Genomic DNA, 24,367 nt, shown 5'->3' with positions numbered 1-24,367 from the left:
GAAACCTTTTCGGTGTCCAAACATAACCTTCCAATATATCAATCTTCATGTCTCGACCATTTCGAGACTCCTCGTCATGTCCGTGATCACATTCGGGACTCCGAACTACCTTCGGTACATCAAAACACATAAACTCATAATACCGATCGTCATTGAACGTTAAGCATTCGGACCCTCCGGGTTCGAGAACTATGTAGACATGACCGAGACTCACTTCCGGTCAATAACCAATAGCTGAACCTGGATGCTCATATTGGTCCCTACATATTCTATGAAGATTTTAGTCGGTCAAACCGCATAACAACATACGTCGTTCCCTTTGTCATCGGTATGTTACTTGCCCGAGATTCGATCGTCGGTATCATCATACCTAGTTCAATTTTGTTATCGGCAAGTCTCTTTACTCGTTCCGTAATGTATCATCCCGTAACTAACTCATTAGTCACATTGCTTGCAAGGCTTATAGTGATGTGCATTACTGAGAGGGCCCAGAGATACCTCTCCGACAATCAGAGTTACAAATCCTAATCTCGATCTATGCCAACTCAACAAACACCATTAGAGACACCTGTAGAGCATCTTTATAATCACCCAATTACGTTGTGACATTTGATAGCACACTAAGTGTTCCTCCGGTATTCGGGAGTTGCATAATCTCATAGTCATAGGAACATGTATAAGTTATGAAGAAAACATTTAGCAATAAACTAAACGATCATAGCGCTAAGCTAACGGATGGGTCAAGTCAATCACATCATTCTCTAATGATGTGATACCGTTCATCAAATGACAACTCTTGTCCATGGCTAGGAAACTTAACCATCTTTGATTAACGAGCTAGTCAAGTAGAGGCATACTGGTGACACTCAGTTTGTCTATGTATTCAGACATGTACTAAGTTTATGGTTAATACAATTCTAGCATGAATAATAAACATTTGTCATGATGTAAGGAAATATATAAATAACAACTTTATTATTGCCTCTAGGGCATATTTCCTTCACTCTACGGCTGTACTGCACTCGAGTTCCTTCGTCTTCAGGCGATGAATTGGTCAAGTACCTTGCACATCACCTCCAGGACTCTCTGGACTATTTATGTGTGTTGCTGGTGCTGCAACAAGAGATCACAAAAGGTAGACCACAATATGGTCATTGAGGACACACCTTCACTTGAGAGATTACTTGTAGTTTGTCATCAAGGTCCAACAAGAATCAATGTCATTTCTTCGCCGAAATTGACAGTGGTGCGCTACTCGTCTGTCAAATACTACTACTTTCAGGTACAACAGTCGCCTTATACCTCTCCTTTTCGATATCAACATTATTTCTAGTTTTGAAGATGTATGTTCGTCTGTCATCCAGCAAAGCTTCACACAGATTCTGGGCACAGTGAAGATCTTGGCACTAGAATCTGTCGGCCCAACCTGGACCAAGTTGTCAGTTGCTTGAGATGCTTTCCGTGCCTAAAGAAGTTGTATATTGAGGTGATGTTCCTTTCTTGTTAAATGTTAACCATAAGGGAGTTCAATTTTTTGCACCTTTTCCCAAGTTTACAATGACAGGAATTTTGGAGGATTTTAGGACATACACCCCCACCCCATATTGGTTGCTTGATTCATATGGTTACAATCCATAAGCATTTATCCTTTGGATTCATTTGTACTAGTTTTCTTAGGGAATTTTTCATCCAATCCAACCTCTTGTGAAGAAGGCTACATATTTCTACACTGTAATCAAATGCCCATGTTAATCATGTCAGATCAAAGATGGCACATTGGTGCATTTTACAAATCCTGTAAACCAAATATGACTGTAGTAGTGTTCAAAACTGCATGTAGGCACTAACATGTTCTTTTCTTTTGCAGATAATAATAGGCCCGAAGGTGGATAATGTTTATAACGACAATCACATTGAATGCCCGGATTTGCATCTCGCAAATATTATTTTGAACTCCTACCGAGGGACCTTACCGGAGATTACACTCGCCAGGTTCTTTCTTGCCAGAGCAAGGGTGTTGAGGGTACTGAGGTTGAACACACATTTAATTAGGAAAGATGAATGGTATGTTCATCAGAATCGTCAGGTACTGCAGAATGGAAGAGGCTCCAAAAAAGCTAAACTTCGTATTGGAAGAGCATATGACAGAGTAATTGGAAGTCATTGTGTCAAACCCAAACATGACTTGTCAGCGGCTGATCCCTTTGCAGAAATGACGAAGTATGCAATGTGTGAATTTGGGCATTGTAATCTTTGAATTTGAACCTTGCAATATTTATGGTATTTGTTATATTGAACCTTTTTTGTTCTCTTGTCTCAACGCAAACAGTTCATCCAAGTGAACCACATGTCATATATCGCACACACCTTCATCTGGCTGACCATTTCTTTTGCGTTGCCTAATCACAAACAGTTCATCCAAGTGAATTGTATGTTGTACATCGCACATACCTTGATCTGGCTGACCGTTTCTTTTGTATTGCCTAATCACAACAGTTCATCCGAGTGAACCGTATGTTGTACATCGCACACACCTTCATCTGGCTGCCCGTTTCTTTTGTTCTTCCTCATCACAAACGGTTAATTGAACTGAACCGTATGCCTTGCATCGCACACGCAACTAAAATCTGAACAGTGTTTGATGCATCCTCCATTTGCAAACGTTTTGCACCTTTTTTGACAGACTTTTTACACCACTGTTTGCGATTATTGCATCGCACACAGTTTCGTCGAAGGGTCTCTGATCGTAGTGTCGCGTTAGCAGCATCCTGCAGTAGTGTATCCTAGGACTGCATAGGAGTTGTTTAATCTCAAACACTCCAGCCTTAGAGTAACTGTTGAGAGGGCATTTGGAACTCTGAAGAATAGGTTTAAGATCCCGGATCAGAAGCCATTCCACCCATACTCCACTCAGGTTAAACTTGTTCTTGCTTGTTGCATTCTGCATAACTAGATCCTTCAATGGGGCTTTGATGAACATGTGCCTGAGGAGGAAGAGGTCGAGCCTGACGATATTGTTAGCTTCGGCCATGGTGTGGAGGCATTTGACAATGACGCTTGGGAGAACAAAAGGTTGGAGTGGGCAGAGGCAATGTGGCTTAACAGAGGTTAGTGTAGGATTTGAAGAAGAGGAAGAAGAAGCAGAGGCAGAAGCAGAAGAAGAGGAAGATCTGGTAGCAGCAACACCGATGAACTATCCCCTACTTAGCCAATGGCTCTTAATAATTTGTTCTGTCATTTGATAGTAGTTAGGATGAACTGTCATTTGTTTAACTAGCTCGAACTACATGTTTAGATTGTGTGTGGTAAGCTCACCACTAGTTAGAAGTGGTGACAACACCTTATGCAGGTTGCAATCAAACATCATGTCATATGTGCGCCTAATGCAATGCGGGCAACCAAACGCCGAGTCAAAAATGGTTGTCTCATGCAACTAAGGTACATGCAAGCAACCATACTATGTGCATCTAGGGTCTTTTTGTCTGCATCCCCTCAAACCGGCTCACTAGAGCCAGGCTCGCCGGGCCAGACTCGATTGGCAATGTAACCAAACACACCCCTATTGAAAATTGCTAACGGAACTAGCATAGTGAACCATAAAGTACTGTATATAGTGGCGTAAACGAAACATTACTTAAAACCTTGCAAATGATGTTTCAAATTTAGAACACTTTAATTAAGTTAGGAATATTTTTTGACACACGTGAACAAATTTAAAATTTTCTCCTCATCTTTTGAAGCTATGAAGAAATTTTCAACTTCCTAAACATTTTTCATAAATGTGAACATTTTTGGAATTTGTAAACAAAACTCGAAAAGTGGAACTTAGTTAGATATTATAAAAAAATTATTTAAAACATGAACATTTTAAAAAACATTTTTGAAAATGTGAACATTTTTCAAAATTCTAGAACATGCTTTGAAAACATGAACATTTTTTGAATTGGTGAACAAAATTTGAAAACGGGGACAACATATTAGAACAAAATTTATAAAATGAGAACGAATGGAAAATCCTGATTTGATTTCGAAATGAGAACAATTTGGAAAAGCTTGCACGTTTTCTGAATTTCCCAAACAATTTTTTGAATTTGTAACCAAAAATAAAATAATGTGAACATTTTTTCATATTCTCAAACAGTTATTGAATTTGCAAACAAAATTTGAAGAACATGAACATTTATGAAATTGGTGAACAAATTTTCAATATAGGGACATTTTTTAAAAATCGTAAACATTTTTTGAATTTGTGAAAAAAACATAACATGCAAACATTTTATATTTTAAAATTCTATTAGTTTTAGATTTTGAAAAAAAAATTGTAAAAGAAACAAACAATATTCGAACCTCCAAACATTTCTAAAAAAGACGAACAAAATTTGGAATTTCAAACATTTTTCAAAAAGACGAACAAAAATTAGAAAACACAAAAGTATTTTGAAATTTTTAACAACTAAAAAAAGCATGAACATCTTTGAACAAATTTTGTAAGCCCGAACATTATTTGAAACTCCCCGAACAATTTTTGACCTTGGGAACAGATTTTGAAAACGAGAACATTTTTTGAAATTGTGAACAAAATTTTGAAACCACAAGCATTTTTTGAAACTCAAAAACATTTTTTGAAATTCAAAAACATTTTTTGAAACCACAAAGCAAGAACATTTTCAAAATAAGGAACATTTTTAGATTTAGGAACAAAATTTGAAAACAGAAATATTTTGCAAAATTTGAACTTTTTTTTAGAATATTGAACATTTCTGGAAAAAGAAAAAATAAAATGAAAAAATGAAATAGAAAAACCCGACCACAAAGGAAAAGAAAAAAAGAAACAAAAAACCGGAGAAAAAGAAAAAAAAGGGTTCAGGGAAAGGTTCCCAAAACCGGAGGGGTAGTGCCTATACAATCTACTCAAATGGGCCAGCCCAGTCGCGTCGATCGACCGCTCGCGTGTGCGTTTCTTTGGCAACTTGCTGCAACGAGCGGCAAATAGGAAATTCCGGAACACTTAGCCAACACATGACTCTCTTAACGACATCGGGCGGATGGAGGCGGGACCCAACAACGAACTATCACCGAAGGTGTTAGATATGATGCCGACGTAGTTGCATAGCAGCCATGGGGAACTCGCGCTCTCGGACTGTGTCCTCCGCTCTGTGATGACCCCAACTGTGTTGCGATGTGCCAATGGCTTCCTTCATTTGATGCTCGGGAAATTATCACCCATAAGAGCTAGGACCCAGCCTGTGGACCCATGCCGTCCGCAAAGCCGACGTCGGTTTCAAGAGTTCCAGCTGCCCCCGAGCGCCGCCTGTCGGGGAAGCGTCGTCATCGACCCGTCAGCCCGAAAGGCCTCGTGGTTGGGGTACGAGCTTCCATCGATGATTCACCGGTCCAGAGAGGCCACCGAGGGCGCGTCGACAGCAGAGGAGGCGGCGGAACCATTGGCCACATCTCGGGCGGTGACGACGGAGTTTATGCTCCACCGCGGGGTGGTGCCTACCAACGATGAACCATAAGTCAAAAAGAGGAGCTCCCTTCCTTTTCCCTTCTGATTTCAAACGTCTGGAGAACCGACTTCAAGCGAATTTTGACTTGCTTTCAGGCTGGATCCGAAACTTGTTTGTGACATTAAAAAAACACAAAGTTCATAGATTTGCAAAAGTTTCACAGATTGAAAAAAAAGTTTGTAGATTTGAAAGAAAAAGAAAAAGAAAAGGGAAAAATGAGAAATAAAAAAGAGAAAAGAGAAAAGGGGGAAAGAAAACCGGGTAAATAACTGTTGTAAAGGAAAAACTGAACAACTTTAAAAAAAAGGCTGGAAGCTTCCAAAACTGGCCCGAAAACTTCTAGAAGCTTCCCAAAACTAGCCTAGAAACTTCTAGAAGCTTCCCAAAAGTAACCTAGAAACTTCTAGAAGCTTCGCGAAACTGGGAGAGAGCTTCCGCTCGTACAAGGCTTTAGATGGGCGACGATGGTCTACGTAGAATCCAGGCTATTTATCTCGATTCTAGCCCAGCCCATTAGTAGGCTACTTCCCCTAGCGCACATTGCCGGTGGTGGGGCGGGATCCTGGGACCTTCTATTTACCGCATTCTACGGCAGACTAGCATGGCTTCACGCAGGGCACTCTTCGCCTATGTCGGCCCACGCGGGAGCAACCAGTGGCGTAAAAGACAATGCAAAAAGGAGTTGCTTCGGCCAGGATTCGGCGCTAGTAGAGACAAGTATGTAACTACTTGAGCTAATCAGCGCTAGTGTTAAAAATGCAGGGTGTAAACCTTTAGAACTAACTATATTGGCAGATCCAAATATTTTTCCTTTTTTCAAACGTTTAAAGAAAATTCTGAATACTTCTAAAAAATGCTGAATAATTTTCAAAAAGCACGAACAAGTATTGAAATATTCGCCCAATTTTTGGATTTATAACCAAATTTCAAAACGGAAAGAACGTTTAATTTGTGAACAAATTTTGAAAAGAGGAACATTTTCTCAATTCCAATTTTTTTGACAAACACAAACAAATTTTGAATCTGTTAAGAAATATAAAAATGTTAACTTTTTTGGATTTAAGAACAAATTTCTGGAAAAAATAAACATTTTTCGAAAACATGAACATTTTGGACAAAAGGGGACTTTTTTTGCATGTGTGAACAAGATTTGAAATTCTGAACAAATTTTTTAAAAGCAAACATTATGAAAATTTACTGAATTTGTGAACAAAATTTGTAAATGGGAACATTTTTTTAACTTAGAAACATATTTTGAAAATGTTTTTTCAAATATGCGAAAAAAATGAAAAAAGAACTATTTTTTAATTTGTAAACAAAATTTGAAACAGGAATATTTTTGAGCTTATGACCATTTTTCGAAGGGTGTACATTTTTTGAAATATATGAGAATTTTTCAAAAATCACTATTTTTCTTGGAACTTCTGAACAAAAATTTAAAAACATGAACTTTTTTAAAATTTCGAACAAATATTAAAATTTTGTAAACTAAAAATTGAAAGAAAAAAGAATTGAAAAGGAATTACAATAGAAATATTAAAAAAGAAAGAGAAATACGAAAAAGGTAAAAGAAAAAAAGAAAAAGGAAGAAAATAAAAAGAAAAAAACAGACAAATAAAAAAACGAAAATCACATAATAGAACCTTCTGGAAGTTTTGCAAAACCAATCAGTAACCTTCTAGGAGGTTCTGAAAACCGAAACTGTAGCGCGTGCGGTATCTCATACTTGGGCCGGTCAACCTTGTTCGCTAGTTGCTAGTGTTGTGCGAATCAGCGACATTTTTGTCTCAGAGAGCGGCAGATAGGAGTTTTATTTCCAATTCTTTTATTCATGAGCATACGAATTTTAATTTTGAGGCTAATAATCTATAACATCCCAAATTTTTAATTTGGAATGTTATACAAATAGAGCATCTTGCATATCATATTTATTGCACTTTTGCCTCGATCCTAGAAATTCTACGCAACTCAAAGACCCACGGAGAGAGTTGGGGATTTCGTTATTTTCAGATTTGAGTTTCTCAAATTTTGAAAATAGGATCAATTGATTTTATTTATTTTATCTTCAATTATTGCAATCACAAAAATAAAAGAGAGGGAATAAAATGACTTTCCCAAAATAAAGAAATAATGAGGATTTAATAAAAAAATCAAATAAGTTTTATTTTGGTGTTTTTGCTATTTTATATTGAATTTAGGAAAAATTGCACGATTTTCAAAAATGCATTTAAGGACCAAAAAATGTTCATCTTGTTCTCAATATTTTATTTGGCCGATGAAAATTTATTTTGGTATTTTTAGATTTTTATTTAATTTTCTAGATTTTTTTCGGTTGGGCGAAATTATTTTTTAAAAAAAAACTCCCGCGCCCGACTGGGCCGAAGCCCAGCCGAGCCAGGCCGGCCCGCCCATGCCACCGCCTTCCCCGTCGTGCCGCCGCCGGACTCGGTAGAGTCTGAGCCGCCGCCGCCGCCCAACCCCCTCCCCAAGTCAGAGTCGTCGCCGGCTTCCCCCCCCCTTTAAATACCGACCCGGGGCCCCCCTTGGGACCCCAATCCGCAGCCACCGCCGCCGCACACCCCGCCGCCGGAGCCGACCCGCCCCGCCGCCCGTGTCGCCGCCGCCGATGCCTGCAGCCGCCGCCGCCGGAGCCGCCCTGCCGCCGGAGCCCCGCCGCCCCTAGCCAACCCCGCCGGAGCCACCCCACCTCGCCGGAGGACCCCGCCGGAGGTACCGCCGCCGCCGTCGACGCCCTTTTTTTAGAAAAAACACTCCGGTTTTTTTAAGAAAAACCCTAGATTTCTTTTTTATTTTATTAGATCGGTTTTTCTTTCGGTTTATTTATTTAGCGAGCGTTCACTCGTTCGTTCGTTTTAACGAACACGTTCATCGTTTAGATTCAGATAACGAACGTTCGTTCGTTAATCTGTTCGTCGTTTTTCTTTTTCTCGGATTTATTCCACGATTTTTCTGATCGTGATTTCTTATCCGATTTTCGTTTTAGTTTAACTTTTCACTCGTTTATCGGAATTAGGCGATTCAAACGCCTAGAGTTTTGTCTCGAAACCCTCTTTATGTTTAATCTACTCAAACAAGTTTTTGCTTCTGTAAAATTTTGATTTAGGTCCAGATTAGTAAACGAAGCTTGTTTCTTCCGCAGTTTGAGTTTTGCCTCTTCGTTTGATTTGATTCTTGTTGCAAACCGGAGTTCTTAAGTTGAACTTTCTAGTTAGATCTTTTATTTGAGTTTTACCTGTGCATTAGATGAGTACTTATTGTATGCTTGTTTGTTTGTTTGCTTGCGATAGAGTACCCGGATTGCGTCGCTTGCTACTTCGAATTCCTAGGTTTCACGGATCATCAGCAAGGCAAGTAACACTTTGATCATACTTCTTTCCTACCCAGTTTTTATGCATTAGATCAATCCTCAAACAATTGCATGATTAGGATCTTATTAATATGTGGGTTCTGAGAAGTAGATGAGGTAGTACCTATTACCTATTTTATTATCAAACCCCTGGGAGTTACTTCTACGTTTGCTTATTATGCCATGCTATGCTAGTAGACGTGGATTGGGTGAGTGAATTTCCATGACAGATGTGAGATTGTTAATTAATGGTTTATTTAAGGTGGCAACTTTAATACACATCTGGGTGGATTGAGGTACCTGGGTATTCCAGGATTGCCTGTTTGTTTTTGGACCGCCACCCAGGCTCAAAGGGATCATAAGATTATTCATGCTAGAAACTTCCGTGTGCAGCCACATGCTATTATGGGCTCTAGCATAGTTGATTAAGTCGTGCGAACTCTTATAGTGGTAGACTAGCAGATGTAGGGGAAAGTAGGTGTACGGGTCTACCCAATCGTAAGGTGCTAGCGCTTCTGAAAGACTATGTCTCGGTCATCCGTTTCTCAAACACCATGCAGTGCGAGAAAACCAACAGAGGAGATCGAGTCTTGTGGGGAAAAGTGCGCAACCTCTGCAGAGTGTATAAACTAATCATGATTAGCCGTGTCCCCAGTTATGGACGTTTTGAGTATCTAGTACTTGGATTATCATGTGAATCTCATCATGTTACTTTAATTAATATTGTTGGGTTTTAATGATGATGCTTAATTGGGATTGAGAATGCTGTCAACCATTCTCAATGTTTAACAACTACCATGATAGTTAAATAAATTTATTCCTTTGCAGTAGGGAAAAACTGGCTTTATGCAAAAACTGTAACCATAGAGCTTTCCACCGACCATATATGCATGTAGTATAGCTTTATTCTTCATTACTCTCTATGTGTTACTTTGCCAGCATATTCCATGTGCTGACCCATTTTCGGGCTGCAACGTTCATGTTGCAGACTTTTCAGACGACGGGTAAGATTGCCTTAGGAAGCCATATTTATTGTAATAAGCTCTCTTTAGAGACATTCGATGTAATAAGTGTGTGATTGCTACTCTATTATAAATCCTTCAAGTACTATGTGTGTCAGCATTACTGATCCAGGGATGACACTGATGCACAGAGATCAGACCGTCTGAGGTCTGGTCGCTACAAGATGGTATCAAAGCACACGCTGACTGTAGGACACGACCACTAAGCCAAAGCCCTAGATCACTACTCTCTCTTCTCGTTTCTAACTCCTCATCTTTTCTACTCTCTTTTAGGATGGCGGATGTAAGGAACAAGTTCATGCAACCGGATGAAGATACACCCTTTGGATGACACCTGAAGGAAGTCACCAAGTACCTGAAGATCGGAGTACCAAGCTTCACCGGGACCTACAACGCCACTTTACCTGAAGAGGAGCGCTGGATGATTCAAGTTCAAGTTCCAGGAAGGACGTTCATGCCCGTCACTGAGCCCATAGAGTTTTCCTTTGATGCACCAACCTGGAGTCTAGGAAAGAGTATGGCAGCCCACATTACCATGGGACGTATTGGAGAAGTTTACCACAAGGAGCTTAAGGATATTATCTACCAGATTTGTGGGCGCCGAGATGAGCAATGGGAGATGATCAGCACCCGGAAGGACCGATCAATTGCAGCTTTCATCAAGGAGTTAAACCAGCACATTCGACGCCAGGAGAACCAGATGTGCATAGGCATGATGGATCTGAAGAAGGCCATGATCAAAATCACGGAACTGGAGGAAGAACTCAAGTCTACACGTGATGGATATGAGGAGGAAATAGCAACACTAGTGGAGAAGAGCGATGATCTGAAGAAGAAGCTAAAAGTATTTATGGGATTCCCCGCGACAGAAGGAGAAGATGAAGATTTCACATGTCCAGAGAACTACATCATCATTGACGACACCGACTCGGACCCAGATGATAGTGATGATGATTATGTTAATGAAGCTCGAGCAGATATCATGGAGTCTTCATCGGAGCAATTTTTCTAGTCGACCACCATAACAGTAGTAGTATTTCCCCCATGTATCTAGTATAGTCCAAGCACTTTTGTAACGATAGATAGACTGCTGTATGCCCTTGCTTGTTGAATGAAGTGTTTTGATTGAAATTTGTCTCATGTGCATATGGGCAGTGTTTTCCCTCTAGACCTCATTCTATTCTATATTCTCATCCTTTCTAAACCCTCAGATGCCTCCAAGACGTGACAATGGATTTGTTTTCCCACCGGAGCTCACCTAGTTGATCCAGCAACAGAATGAATTGATGCAGATACTAGTCCAGAATAAGAATCAGGGGAACAACAACAACAACAATCCACCACCGCCACCACCTGTTGATCACTTAACCCATTTCCTTAGGCTAAATCCGCCGGTGTTTTCCAGTAGCACCGAGCCGATTGTTGCAGATGATTGGCTTTGCAAGACAGCCAGGGAGTTGACCACTGCAGGATGCACAGATGCGGAGAAGGTGCGATTTGCCGCACACCGGCTTGATGGACCCGTAGCATCATTGTGGGAGAATTTCACAGCCACCTATCCAGTAGACACTGTCACATGGGATCAGTTTCAGCAGGCTTTTCGTACTACCCATGTTTCAGCAGGAGCAATGGCCATGAAGAAGCGTGAGTTTTCGCAACGTACGCCAGGGAGGATGTACAGTTGGCCAGTATGTGGATGACTTTAGTAAGCTAGCACGTTATGCCCCAGTTGATGTTGCTACGGATGCAGCTAAGCAAGAGAAGTTTTTGGAAGGACTGAATGACGAGCTAAGTATGCAGTTGATGGTAGCAAGTTTCAACAACTACCAGGAGTTGGTAGACAGAGCTCTCATGATTGAAGGGAAGCAGCAGCAGACTGAGAACCGCAAGAGGAAGTATGGACAAGGGAAGCACAATTCTGGAGCTCATCAGAAGCCACGATTTACTCCGAAGTCGGGAGGACAATTTCAGCATACCCATGGAGGAAGTAGTTCACACAATCACAATGGCCCCAAGAATGGTAATGGGAATGGAGGAACCAACGGCCAGAACCGTACCAACCCATCAACCCCAGCCAAGAGAGATCTGAGTCAAGTCATTTGCTTTAAGTGTCAGAAGACCGGACATTACGCCAATGAATGCCCTGAAGGCCAGAACAGAAATGGAAATGGAAGCTCAGGGAAGAAGCCGAACCCTTTCAACAGGGGACAGGTAAACCACGTTAGCATGGAGGAGGTTGAAGCTCAGCCAGATGCAGTAATAGGTAAGTTTTTGGTTAAGTCATTTACTGCACTCGTTCTTTTTTATACTGGTGCATCGCATTCATACATATCAAGGGGATTTGTGGATAAGTATAGACTGCCCACCAAGGTTCTAGTAACACCCATGTTAGTAACCTCACCAGGAGCAGAGATATGGCCAGTCGAGGATGTTATCAAGTGACGTTAAGTATAGGCAAACATGTTTTCCCCTCAGATTTAATCATTTTGGAATCTCAAGGTTTGGATGTAATTCTGGGTATGGATTGGTTATCGATGTATGATGGAAACATGATTGTGCTAGTAAGTCGATTTTGCTTACTACCCCAGAAGGAAGAAGGATCAAGTATGTATCAAAGCATGAGCCGAAGAGGATGCACGTAAATTCCTTATCAGGAGTTGTGCAGGAGGAAGTACCAGTGGTGAAGGATTTTCCTGATGTATTTCCGGAAGGGTTTGCAGGCATGCCACCAGATAGAGACATTGAGTTTTTTATTGAACTTTTGCCAGGCACAGGGCCGATATCCAAGAGACCATACAAGATGCCAGCAAAAGATTTGAAGGAGATTAAGAGTCAGATTAAGGAGTTACTGGATAAAGGTTATATTCTCCCAAGTTCTTCGCCTTGGGGATCACCAGTACTTATAGTGGAGAAGAAGGATGGATCTTTGAGGATGGTTGTTGATTATCGAGGATTGAATGCAGTAACCATCAAGAATAAGTACCCACTGCCGATGATCAATGATCTGTTTGACCGCTTGCAAGGAGCTAAGGTATTTTCCAAGATTGATTTGCGATTAGGATACCATCAGTTGAAGATTCGAGAGCAGGATATACCTAAGACGGCTTTTACCACCAGGTATGGACCGTACGAGTACACCGTTATGTCATTTGGTCTGACTAACGCACCTGCCTATTTCATGAACATGATGAACAAAGTATTTATGGAGTTCTTGGATAAGTTCATCGTGGTGTTCTTTGATGATATTTTGGTCTATTCAAAGAATGAAGAAGAGCACAAAGAGCATTTGCGTTTGGTATTGGATAAGCTCAAAGAACACCAGTTATATGCCAAGTTTAGCAAATGTGAGTTTTGGTTGAAGGAAGTTGGATTCCTCGGACACGTTATATCCGGAGAAGGAATAGCAGTAGACCCCACCAAAGTTGTCACCGTGACAAATTGGGTAGCCCCAACGACAGTTGGAGAGATCAGGAGTTTTCTTGGACTGGCAGGATATTACCGGAGATTTTTTGAGAACTTCTCGAAGATTGCAAAACCTATGACAGAATTGCTGAAGAGGATAACAAGTTCAAATGGACTGAGGAGTGTGAGGCCAGTTTCCAGGAGTTGAAGGAACGTTTGGTTACCTCACCAGTGTTGATTCTGCCAGATCAGACCAAGGATTACGAGGTGTATTGCGATGCTTCACGTCGAGGACTCGGAGTAGTGCTTATGCAGGAGGGGAGAGTTGTTTCGTATGCTTCACGACAACTGAAACCTCATGAGTTGAATTATGCCACACATGATTTGGAGTTAGCAGCCGTAGTGCATGCTTTGAAAACATGGAGACATTTTCTAATCGGAAATCATTGTGAAGTGTACACTGATCACAAGAGTTTGAAGTACATTTTCACGCAGAAGGAGTTGAACCTCAGACAAAGGAGATGGTTGGAGCTCATCAAAGATTATGATATGAGATTGCAGTATCACCCCAGGAAGGCTAATGTAGTAGCCGACGCGTTGAGCCGTAAGAGCCATGTCAATACACTCATGACCGCATGACTGCCAAAGGAGTTAGCCGAGGACTTTTACGGACTATGTTTGGAGATAGTTCCAAGAGGCTATGTAGCAGCATTGGAGATTCAGTCGACCCTGATGGATAAGATCAGAGAAGCACAGAAGACCGATAAGGAAATTGCTGAGATAAAGGAGAAGTTGAGCAAAGGAAAAGCCAAGGGATTTCGTGAGGAAGAGCACGATACCTTGTGGTTTGAAGACCGTGTTTATGTGCCAAATAACCCAGAGATCAGGAAGTTGATTTTGCAAGAGGCTCATGATTCACCGTATTTGATTCACTCAGGAAATACCAAGATGTATTTGGATTTGAAGGAGACTTTCTGGTGGACCGGAATGAAGAAGGATATTGCGGAGTATGTAGCAGTTTGTGACGTATGTCAGAGAGTAAAGGCAGAGCATCAGAAGCCAGCACGATTGTTGCAACCATTTCCGATACCCGAAGGGAAGTGGGATAAGTTAGGCATGGATTTTATCACAGGATTACCCAGGACTCGTTCAGGCTATGACTCGATTTGGGTTGTAGTCGATCGTTTGACAAAGGTAGCACATTTCATTCCAGTGAAGACCATTTACACCAGTGCTAAGTTGGCCAAGATATATATGACCAGGATCGTATGTCTGCATGGAGTTCCAAGGAGCATCAGATAGAGGAACCCAGTTTACCTCAAAGTTCTGGAATCGGTTGCACAAAACTTTGGGTACCAGATTAGAGTTCAGCACAGCTTTTCATCTGCAGACAGATGGACAGACGGAGAGAGTTAATCAGATTCTGGAAGATATGCTAAGAGTTTGCGCCCTAGACTATGGATCAAGTTGGGACGACAATTTTCCATATGCAGAGTTTTCTTACAACAACAGTTATCAATCCAGTTTGAAGATGACCCCTTTCAAAGCCTTATACGGAAGGAGGTGCAGAACCCCGTTTTCTTGGGATGAAGTTGGAGACCGTCAGTTGTTTGAACCAGATTTAATTAAGGAGTCTGAACGGAAAGTGAAGTTGATTCGTGACAGGCTCAAGGTAGCTCAGTCCAGGCAGAAAAGCTACGCAGATGCAAAACGCAAGAAGACAGTTTATGAAGTCAGAGATAGAGTCTATCTACGAGTATCTCCACTACGAGGAGTTAAGCGTTTTGGTGTTAAGGGAAAGTTAGCGCCACGTTTTGTTGGACCATACAAAGTTTTGGAACGTATGGGAGAAGTTGCCTACAAGTTGGAATTGCCTGAGGGATTGTCAGGAGTTCATGATGTGTTCCATGTTTCCCAATTGAAGAAGTGTCACGCTGAGATGGCTGATATACCGTTGAGAGATACAGTGCCACTGGAGGCGATTCAGTTGGACAGTGATTTGACCTATGAGGAGAAATCAGTTAAAATTCTTGATTATGCCAGCCGAGTCACACGTAGCAAAGTCATCAAGTTCTGTAAAGTTCAGTGGAGCCACCACACCAAGGATGAAGATACCTGGGAGCGAGAGGAAGGTTTGCTGAAAGACCACCCTCACCTATTTTCTAGCCAACCCGAAGCTCGAGGGCGAGATTCATCTTAAGGGGGGTAGGTTTGTAACATCCCAAATTTTCAATTTGGAATGTTATACAAATAGATCATCTTGCATATCATATTTATTGCACTTTTGCCTCGATCCTAGAAATTCTACGCAACTCAAGGACCCATGGAGAGAGTTGGGGATTTCGTTATTTTCATATTTGAGTTTCTCAAATTTTGAAAATAGGATCAATTGATTTTATTTATTTTATCTTCAATTATTTCAATCACAAAAAGAAAAGAGAGGGGAAAAAATGACTTTCCCAAAATAAAGAAATAATGAGGATTTAGTAAAAAAATCAAATAAGTTTTATTTTGGTGTTTTTGCTATTTTATATTGAATTTAGGAAAAATTGCACGATTTTCAAAAATGCATTTAAGGGCCAAAAAATGTTCATCTTGCTCTAAATATTTTATTTGGGCGATGAAAATTTATTTTGGTATTTTTAGATTTTTATTTAATTTTCTAGATTTTTTTTCAATTCGGCGCCCGACTGGGCCGAAGCCCAGCCGAGCCAGGCCCGCCCGCCCGCGCCACCGCCTTCCTTGCCGTGCCGCCGCCGGAGTCAGGAGAGTCTGAGCCGCCGCCATCGCCCGACCCCCTCCCCAAGTCGTAGCCGCCGCCGCCTTCCCCCCCCCTTAAATACCCACCCGGGGCCCCCCTTGGGACCCCAATCCGCAGCCACCGCCGCCGCACACCCCACCGTCGGAGCTGACTCGCCCCGCCGCCCGTGTCGCCGCCGCCGACGCCTGCAGCAGCCGCCGCCGGAGCCCCGCGGCCCCTAGCCAACCCCGCCGGAGCCGCCCCGCCTCATCGAAGGACCACGTTGGAGGTACCGCCGCCGCCGCCGACGCCGATTTTTTTAGAAAAACCACTCCGGTTTTTTAAAGAAAAACCCTAGATTTCTTTTTTATTTTATTAGATCGGTTTTTCTTTCGGTTTATTTATTTAGCGAGCGTTCGCTCGTTCGTTCGTTTTAACGAACGCGTTCATCGTTTAGATTCAGATAACGAACGTTCATTCGTTAATCTGTTCGTCGTTTTTCTTTTTCTCGGATTTATTCCGCGATTTTTCTGATCGTGATTTCTGATCCGATTTTCGTTTTAGTTTAACTTTTCGCTCGTTTATCAGAATCAGGCGATTCAAACGCCTAGAGTTTCGTCTCGGAACCCTATTTCTGTTTAATCTACTCAAACAAGTTTTTGCTTCTGTAAAATTTTGACTTAGGTTCAGATTAGTAAACGAAGCTTGTTTCTTTCGCAGTTTGAGTTTTGCCTCTTCGTTTGATTTGATTCTTTTTGCAAATTGGAGTTCTTAAGTTGAACTTTCTGGTTAGATCTTTTATTTGAGTTTTACCTGTGCATTAGATGAGTACTTATTGTATGCTTGTTTGTTTGTTTGCTTGCGATAGAGTACCCGGATTGCGCCGCTTGCTACTTCGAATTTCTAGGTTTCACGGATCATCGGCAAGGCAAGTAACACTTTGATCATACTTCTTTCCTACCCAGTTTTTATGCATTAGACCAATCCTCAAACAATTGCATGATTAGGATCTTATTAATATGTGGGTTCTGGGAAGTAGATGAGGTAGTACCTATTACCTGTTTTATTATCAAACCCCTGGGAGTTACTTCTATGTTTGCTTATTAATATGTGGGTTCTGGGAAGTAGCCGTGGATTGGGTGAGTGAATTTCCATGACAGAGGTGAGATTGTTAATTAATAGTTTATTTAAGGTGGCAACTTTAATACACATCTGGGTGGATTGAGGTACCTGGGTATTCCAGGATTGCCTATTTGTTTTTGGACCGCCACCCAGGCTCAAAGGGATCATAAGATTATTCATGCTAGAAACCTCCGTGTGCAGCCACATGCTATTATGGGCTCTAGCATAGTTGATTAAGTCATGCGAACTCTTACAGTGGTAGACTAGCAGATGTAGGGGAAAGTAGGTGTATGGGTCTACCCAATCGTAAGGTGCTAGCGCTTCTGAAAGACTATGTCTCGGTCATCCGTTTCTCAAACAACATGCAGTGCGAGAAAACCAACGAAGGAGATCGAGTCTTGTGGGAAAAAGTGCGCAACCTTTGCAGAGTGTATAAACTAATCATGATTAGCTGTGTCCCCTGTTATGGATGTTTTGAGTATCTAGTACTTGGATTATCATGTGAATCTCATCATGTTACTTTAATTAATATTGTTGGGTTTTAATGATGATGCTTAATAGGGATTGAGAATGCTGTCAACCATTCTCAATGTTTAACAACTACCATGATAGTTAAATAAAACTGGGCCCCCCTCTTCGCTCACCTGACTACTTCACCAGCGACTATTACAAGCGCTTGCCAGGTAAACTGATCCTAGTATCCCACCATCTTCCCGGTGCGGGTGTCCCTTCTTCCAAGGCCAGAAATCAATCCATCTCATGCATTCTTTGTGCTCGCGACAAACCAAACTGCTCGCAATTCGCTGTGTGTGCTTGACACTACTAACGCTTATAAAACTGTCGTAGATGATGTTAAGCACCCGACGGCCAAGGACCTCGAGTCGGATGAAGCCCTGTGGGCCCTTTATGAGCGCTGGTGCAGGGCTCATGGCAAGAAATATGACCATGCTGAGATGGCTTGCCGGTTCAAGTCATTCAAGGAGCGGGTAGAGTATCTGCACGATTGTAACACTTACGTTCCTTCAGATCCAGAGGAAGTAGCCATTCACCTTCAGCAAAGGGAAGAGGTCAATTCAATTCTTGAGAAAGGCGAATGCGTCCCAGTCTACTATGAACATCATGTGCCAATGGAACTAGGTCCATTCGTAGATGAACCAATTACGCAAGAGTACTAGCTTGTTGATGAATATCTTGTTGGAGAATGTTGAAGAGATGGATGGATCCATTCAGTGATGTTTGACGATGCATGTTACAGCAGAGTAGTAGTTTGCTTATGGAAATCCTAGAAGCAAGCTATTCACATGTTAAGATTCAAATGATGCATTCTCTTGAAACTTAACAGCCTATAATCTTAGTCACAAAAAAATACAATGCATCTCATCTATGATACCTAAATAGTTGATCCCCACTATCCTACTTCTCTTGACATGCAAGCTATCCACCTCATCAACCTGCCACTTCAGCAATTATTCTTGCTTTTAATTAGTTTTTTTAGACAACCTTTTAACCATTTTCTGTTAATGTTTACACATGTGACGACGGTGTCACTCTATTTTCGTACTTAAATGACGCACCGAAGCCAATGGTCTTGTGATTCACAAACATAACAAAGAATCCCGATCGTCTCACTAAAAGGCCCAACCGACTCACTCTCTCTCTAAATAAATAAAGGACCAATCTATCCCTGGGCAACCATACAGTGGGGCGGCTATGTACAAAAGAAGCGATCTCGCCGTATGGTCTTGGTCCTCTGGCACGACCGCCGGTCTTAAGCGCATCTGCCAGTTGTAATTCCGTTCCCGGTGTAGACCACTCTGGTGCCCTTTAGCCGCATCTGCCGGTTGTAATTTCGTTCCCGGTGTAGACCACTCTGGTGCCCTTTAGCCGCATCTGTCGGTTGTAATTCCGTTCCCGGTGTAGACCACTCTGGTGCCCTTTAGCCGCATTTGCCGGTTGTAACCCCGTTCCCGGTGTAGACCACTCTGATATCCTTTAGCGTCGTCGACATGGCAGCGGCGGTGCTGTTTTCCCTCTCTTTGTTCTATTCAGCGGGAACCGGTGTGGCACCCTGTAGCATCATTCAGATGGCGGCTTTCGTCCTCCTCTCTCTTTTCCGGCGAAGCAACTCCAATTTGGTTGGGAACTGATGGAGGTTGGTTCCAGTCTGATCAGGTGTATAGCAGTCCCGTGTTCGCTTCCTTTCGGACTAGGAGAGAAATAGTTGGGTGAAGACACTGTCCAGGTATTTCAACCAATGATGGCCACGCCTCTGCTACTCATCCTTCTACCGTCAGACTTTTCATTTTTGCTTAACCCACCAGCTAATTTGATTCCAGTCATATTCGCATAGTTGGATTTGATAGTGGTTAAGGTATGCTGATTTGATTTTTTTTTAAATAAACATCCTTTTATTTATTAGTAATAATGGTTACATCGTCTATAAGAAAATTTACAATATCACTCATAGGTTCCTCAAACCAATCCCTTGTCTCAGAAAATTTAGCTACTCTAGCAATTTCATGAGCTACTTTATTTGCCTCCCTATTACAATGTTCAAATCTAACTAACGGAAAATCACAAGCCATAAAATAACAATCATCAAACATAGCCGCCGCCGCTCCCGCTGTATGTCCTCCATTCTTCATTGTGTCAATTACTTCCAAATTGTCGGAGTTAACAACAAGTCGGTTGCTTCCCGCCTTTTGTGCAAGTAATATGCCAAAACGTAGTGACATGGCTTCCGCTGTTGAAACATCTGCGCACCAATCTATTTTCCAATTCCCTCCCACAATAAATTTTCCTTTATCATCTCTAAGTACAGCTCCCGCTGTTCCTCTAAGCATGTCTTGATCGAACGAAGCATCGACATTTAATTTCACAAAACCTAGAGGGGGTCTCGTCCATCCCACTGTTCTCTTCGTTGCCCCAGAGGATTGGGCAATAACATAGTTTGTCGTTATAGCACGTGCTCCCATCGAAATTTGGTATGTATCTTGGGTTTTCCCCTGATGGACTAGCGAACGTCTTTCCCACCATAAATACCAGGTTGTTATAGCGACCAGTTCGCGAACATTCTGTATGCCCACTGTAGATAGCTCGTGTTCTGGCATAACAAGTAAAAATTCGAGTACTGCCTCTCCCGCACGATCGACCCCACAAGCTTTTTTAATGGCTTCGTGCAATCCCAGCTTCTCCCACACCTCTTTTGCCTTTTGACACATAAATAACAAGTGTTTAGTATCTTCAGGCCCGTTCGAACATGATGGGCAGGTGGACGAAACTTTCATATGTCTATTAGCAAGTGTAACACGACACGGGAGGGTTCCGTGTAAGGTACGCCAAATAAAAATCTTCACTTTTGCTGGACGAGATAATTTCCAAATGTTTCTCCAAATAGTATTGACATTTATTCCTCCCATGCCATTAGAATGTTGCAATTTCCTCCCATGTTGCTTTTCCCATTCCTCAAGATAAGCTGAACGAACCGTGAACAGTCCATTCTTTGTAAAACTCCAAGCTATGAAATCCGACATGTTGTACGTGGGGAGGGGGATCGCAAGCACCCTCTGGACATCAATTGGCCACAACATTTGTCTTACCAAATCTTCATCCCAACAATTGTTGATTGGATCTATAAGATCAGCAACTTTTGTCAGAAGCTGCCCTCTTCTAGGAGTGATAATTTTCCTATTGGCCCCATTAGGGATCCATACATCTCTCCAAATATCTATATTTTGTCCATTTCCAACTCTCCAAATATAACCATTTTTAGAGAATCCACTCCCGCCATAATGCTTTGCCAAGTGAAGGAAGATCCTTTTTTAAGACTGGCATTCATTAAATCTCCATTTGGAAAATATTTAGCTCTCAAAATGGTGGCACATAGAGAATCGGGATTATCAAGCAGGCGCCACGCTTGTTTGGCTAACAAGGCCAAATTGAAACAATGTATGTCTCGAAAACCCATTCCTCCTTGGTCTTTTGGTACACACATCTTCCACCATACCATCCAATGCATTCTCTTATGATTGTCTTCGTCACCCCACCAAAAATGCGACATCGCGTCAATGATTCCTTTGCAATTTTTTTTAGGAATTTTAAAGACGGACATTGCATAAATTGGGATAGCTTGTATAACCGATTTGAGAAGGATTTCCTTTCCTCCTGTTGATAGCAGCTTTTCCTTCCAACCACTGATTTTCATAACGATTCGATCGATTAAGAATTGAAAACAATCACTTTTGTCCATACCCACATTTGAAGGCAGACCCAAATATTTGTCACTGAGAGCTTCAGTCATAATGTTCAGAATAGTACATATATGCGCCTTATCTTCCACTTTAGTGTTAGGACTAAAAAATATACTATATTTTTCAACACTCACCATTTGCCCCAATGCAGCACAATAAGCATCCAAAACTGATTTCAGTGCCTCTGCATTCATCGAATTAGCTTGCATCGGGATTAAAGAATCGTCCGCGAAGAGGAGATTTGAAACAGATGGGGCATCTCTGCTAACTTTAATTCCAGAAATACTTCCAGTCTCCTCTGCATTAGCTAAGAGTGCAGTTAGGCCTTCCGTACATAACAAAAATAAATACGGGGAGAGAAGGTCTCCCTGTCTCAATCCTCTAGATGGTTTAAAGCTCTCTGTTTCTTCCGTGTTAAAACGAACTCGGTAATCCACCGAGGACACACATTCCGTAATTAAATTCACCCAGTCCTGCTGAAAACCTAGTCTCAACATGATTTCCTTTAAAAAGGGCCACTCCACTCGGTCATATGCTTTGTGCATGTCTAGTTTGATTGCACACAAGCCCTCTTTACCGGTCCTTTTATTTTTTATTTTATGGAAACATTCATAAGCCACTAAGATGTTATCTATAATCATTCTTCCAGGCACGAAAGCACTTTGGGTAGGGCTAATGATATATGGGAGGATTGTCTTTAGACGAGCAGCAATCATCTTTGAAATGACCTTACTATTGTAGTATCATTCCAACCATCAGGTATAGTACATGTATTCACCGCTTGGAGAACCTCTTCAGTCAAATCCTCCCCTAACATAGCCCAAAATCTCTTATAAAAAATGGCATGAAGGCCATCTGGCCCCGGCGCCTTTAAATCACCAATGTCAAAAAGGGCTTTCCGAACCTCTTCTGCCGTGTACGGGGCAAGGAGAGCCATATTCATCTCATTTGTTACTTTCCTTTTTACAAGGGAGAGAACCTCCCGGTTCGGTTGATTAACTTCTGAAGTAAATAGGTTAGAAAAATACCCTAGAATGTGATTCTTCATCTCCGTGTCTTTTACCCAAACCCCATTATCATCAAGCAATTTTTTATCTGATTTCTCTTCTTTCTACCTGTTGCGGCGTTATGGAAAAAGAAGTATTGCGATCACCATGCAGTAACCAGTTAGCTCGACCCCGTTGTAGCCAGTATATCTCCTCTTGTTCCAATAAATTTTCAATCAGTACAATAGTCTCCTTTTGACGTGCAAGAGAGTTAACATTCATAGGCCCCCTCCGTAGTTTTTCTAAATCTTTTTTTAATTTATTAATTCTTTTTTTCGGACCCTTGAGGATATCACTATCCCAAGTATGCAAATATGCGTGTACCGCTCATGTACGGTCAGCGAGAGATGGCCCTATGCCCAACATCTTTGCTTTTTCCCAAGTTGTACGTACAATTTCCGTAACCGTCTCTTCTTTCAGCCATCGAGCTTCAAATTGTCTCCTTCGAGTTTTTGAGCTGTCAAAAATATTATCGTCAAAATACTCCGTGTCTAAAATAATAGGGCGATGGTCTGAGTGTACATGCTCTTCGTTTATAATCGCCGCTCGAGGGAATTTATTCGCCCAATCCACATTACAGACCGCTCGATCCAGTCTTTCCCTGATTTCGCCTCTCCTCCATGTAAATAAGTCACCCATACATCCCATATCTGCTAATCCACAATCTCCCAAACAATTACGAAAATCTCGCATCATCGCATTTGGTCTCGGATTCCCTCCCTCTTTCTCTGACGAGAACAAAATTTCATTAAAATCTTCTAAAACTACCCGGGGGTGATCACCCTTATTATACAAGTTTCGAATATCATCCCATGACAAAGCACGGTCACTCCAATTTGGATGGCCGTAAAAACCGGTGAAACGCCACTGTACAGTATTCCCATTCATAAAAAGAACATCAATAAAATTATTCGACACGTAGTTCAAATCAACTTTATTCACTTTGTGATAAAACAAGACAAAGCCACCTGCTCGGCCATCACTCTCCACTACAAACATAGAATCAAAACTCAAAACACGACGAAGCTCATCGGCTTTACATTTATTCAAATGAGACTCTGAAAGGAAAATTAACTCCGCTTTGGTGCGCTCCTGTAGGTCCAAGAGCTCGCGAACTGCCGTGGGAGAGAGCATACCACGACAGTTCCAACCGATTATTTTCATTTGAACTGGCGTACCTCCTCTTCGGAGGCCGCCGATGCGCCATCATCTCCAACCGATTCCCTTCCCTGCTGCCCGACAACGTCTTCTTTCTCCTCAGCCTCTTTAGCTACGTGTGTTATCACCCCATTCCCATCTCTCACTATTTCCACTCTACCCGTACACACTCTCTTAGAAGATACATTTATATCCCCGTACAGCATACGCTCATAACTATCCATGGGCTTTCTCAAAAGAGAAATCCTGCTCACTACCATCTGCTGGGGCTTCAAATAGGTTTCTTTTTTTACCTATGATGTTTGTGCGTGCTTCCTCTGAACACCTAGTTCCTCCTCCCCTCTTTCCCTTCCTTCCCTTTCCTTTTATTTTGCCCTGCATGGAATTCTTTGAAGCATTGAAAGTGAAAATTGGGTTATCAGTTGCGTTTTGAGTAGCTAGTCTTGCAGCAACGGCTCCCGAAAGAGCCTCCAGCACGCTGGGTTTAAAGAGCAAATGTTCAGGATTACCCAGCTGCATGACCCCCTGACCCTCCTGGCCAGTAACTCTCGGCTGGAACCCAGCCAAAGCAGCAGCAGACTCGATTGACGGGTTTTCAAACCCCACCATCACCCCATCCTGGCCCTCCTGGCCAGACACAACAGCAGTGGGGTGAGCAGTCATCGCCACCTGCCCTTGGCCCTCCTGGCCTTGGCTAGTGGCGGGAACAGGGACTGGAGCTGCCCCCCGATCCTCCTGACCAGGGACACT

At 42.0% G+C, this 24,367-nt stretch overlaps 1 pseudogene; it reads left to right on the top strand.

The window, feature by feature from the left end:
* LOC119321048 overlaps positions 1–18,338 on the top strand; it is a 44,404-nt pseudogene extending 26,066 nt beyond the window's left edge.
* Positions 18,339–24,367: the final 6,029 nt, after the last annotated feature.

This window comes from Triticum dicoccoides, chromosome 6B (genome assembly GCF_002162155.2).
Source record: "Triticum dicoccoides isolate Atlit2015 ecotype Zavitan chromosome 6B, WEW_v2.0, whole genome shotgun sequence".
NCBI classification, from domain to species: Eukaryota; Viridiplantae; Streptophyta; class Magnoliopsida; order Poales; family Poaceae; genus Triticum; species Triticum dicoccoides.
The sequence above is the reverse complement of the archived record's forward strand: the minus strand, read 5'-3'. Positions and strand labels throughout refer to the sequence as shown.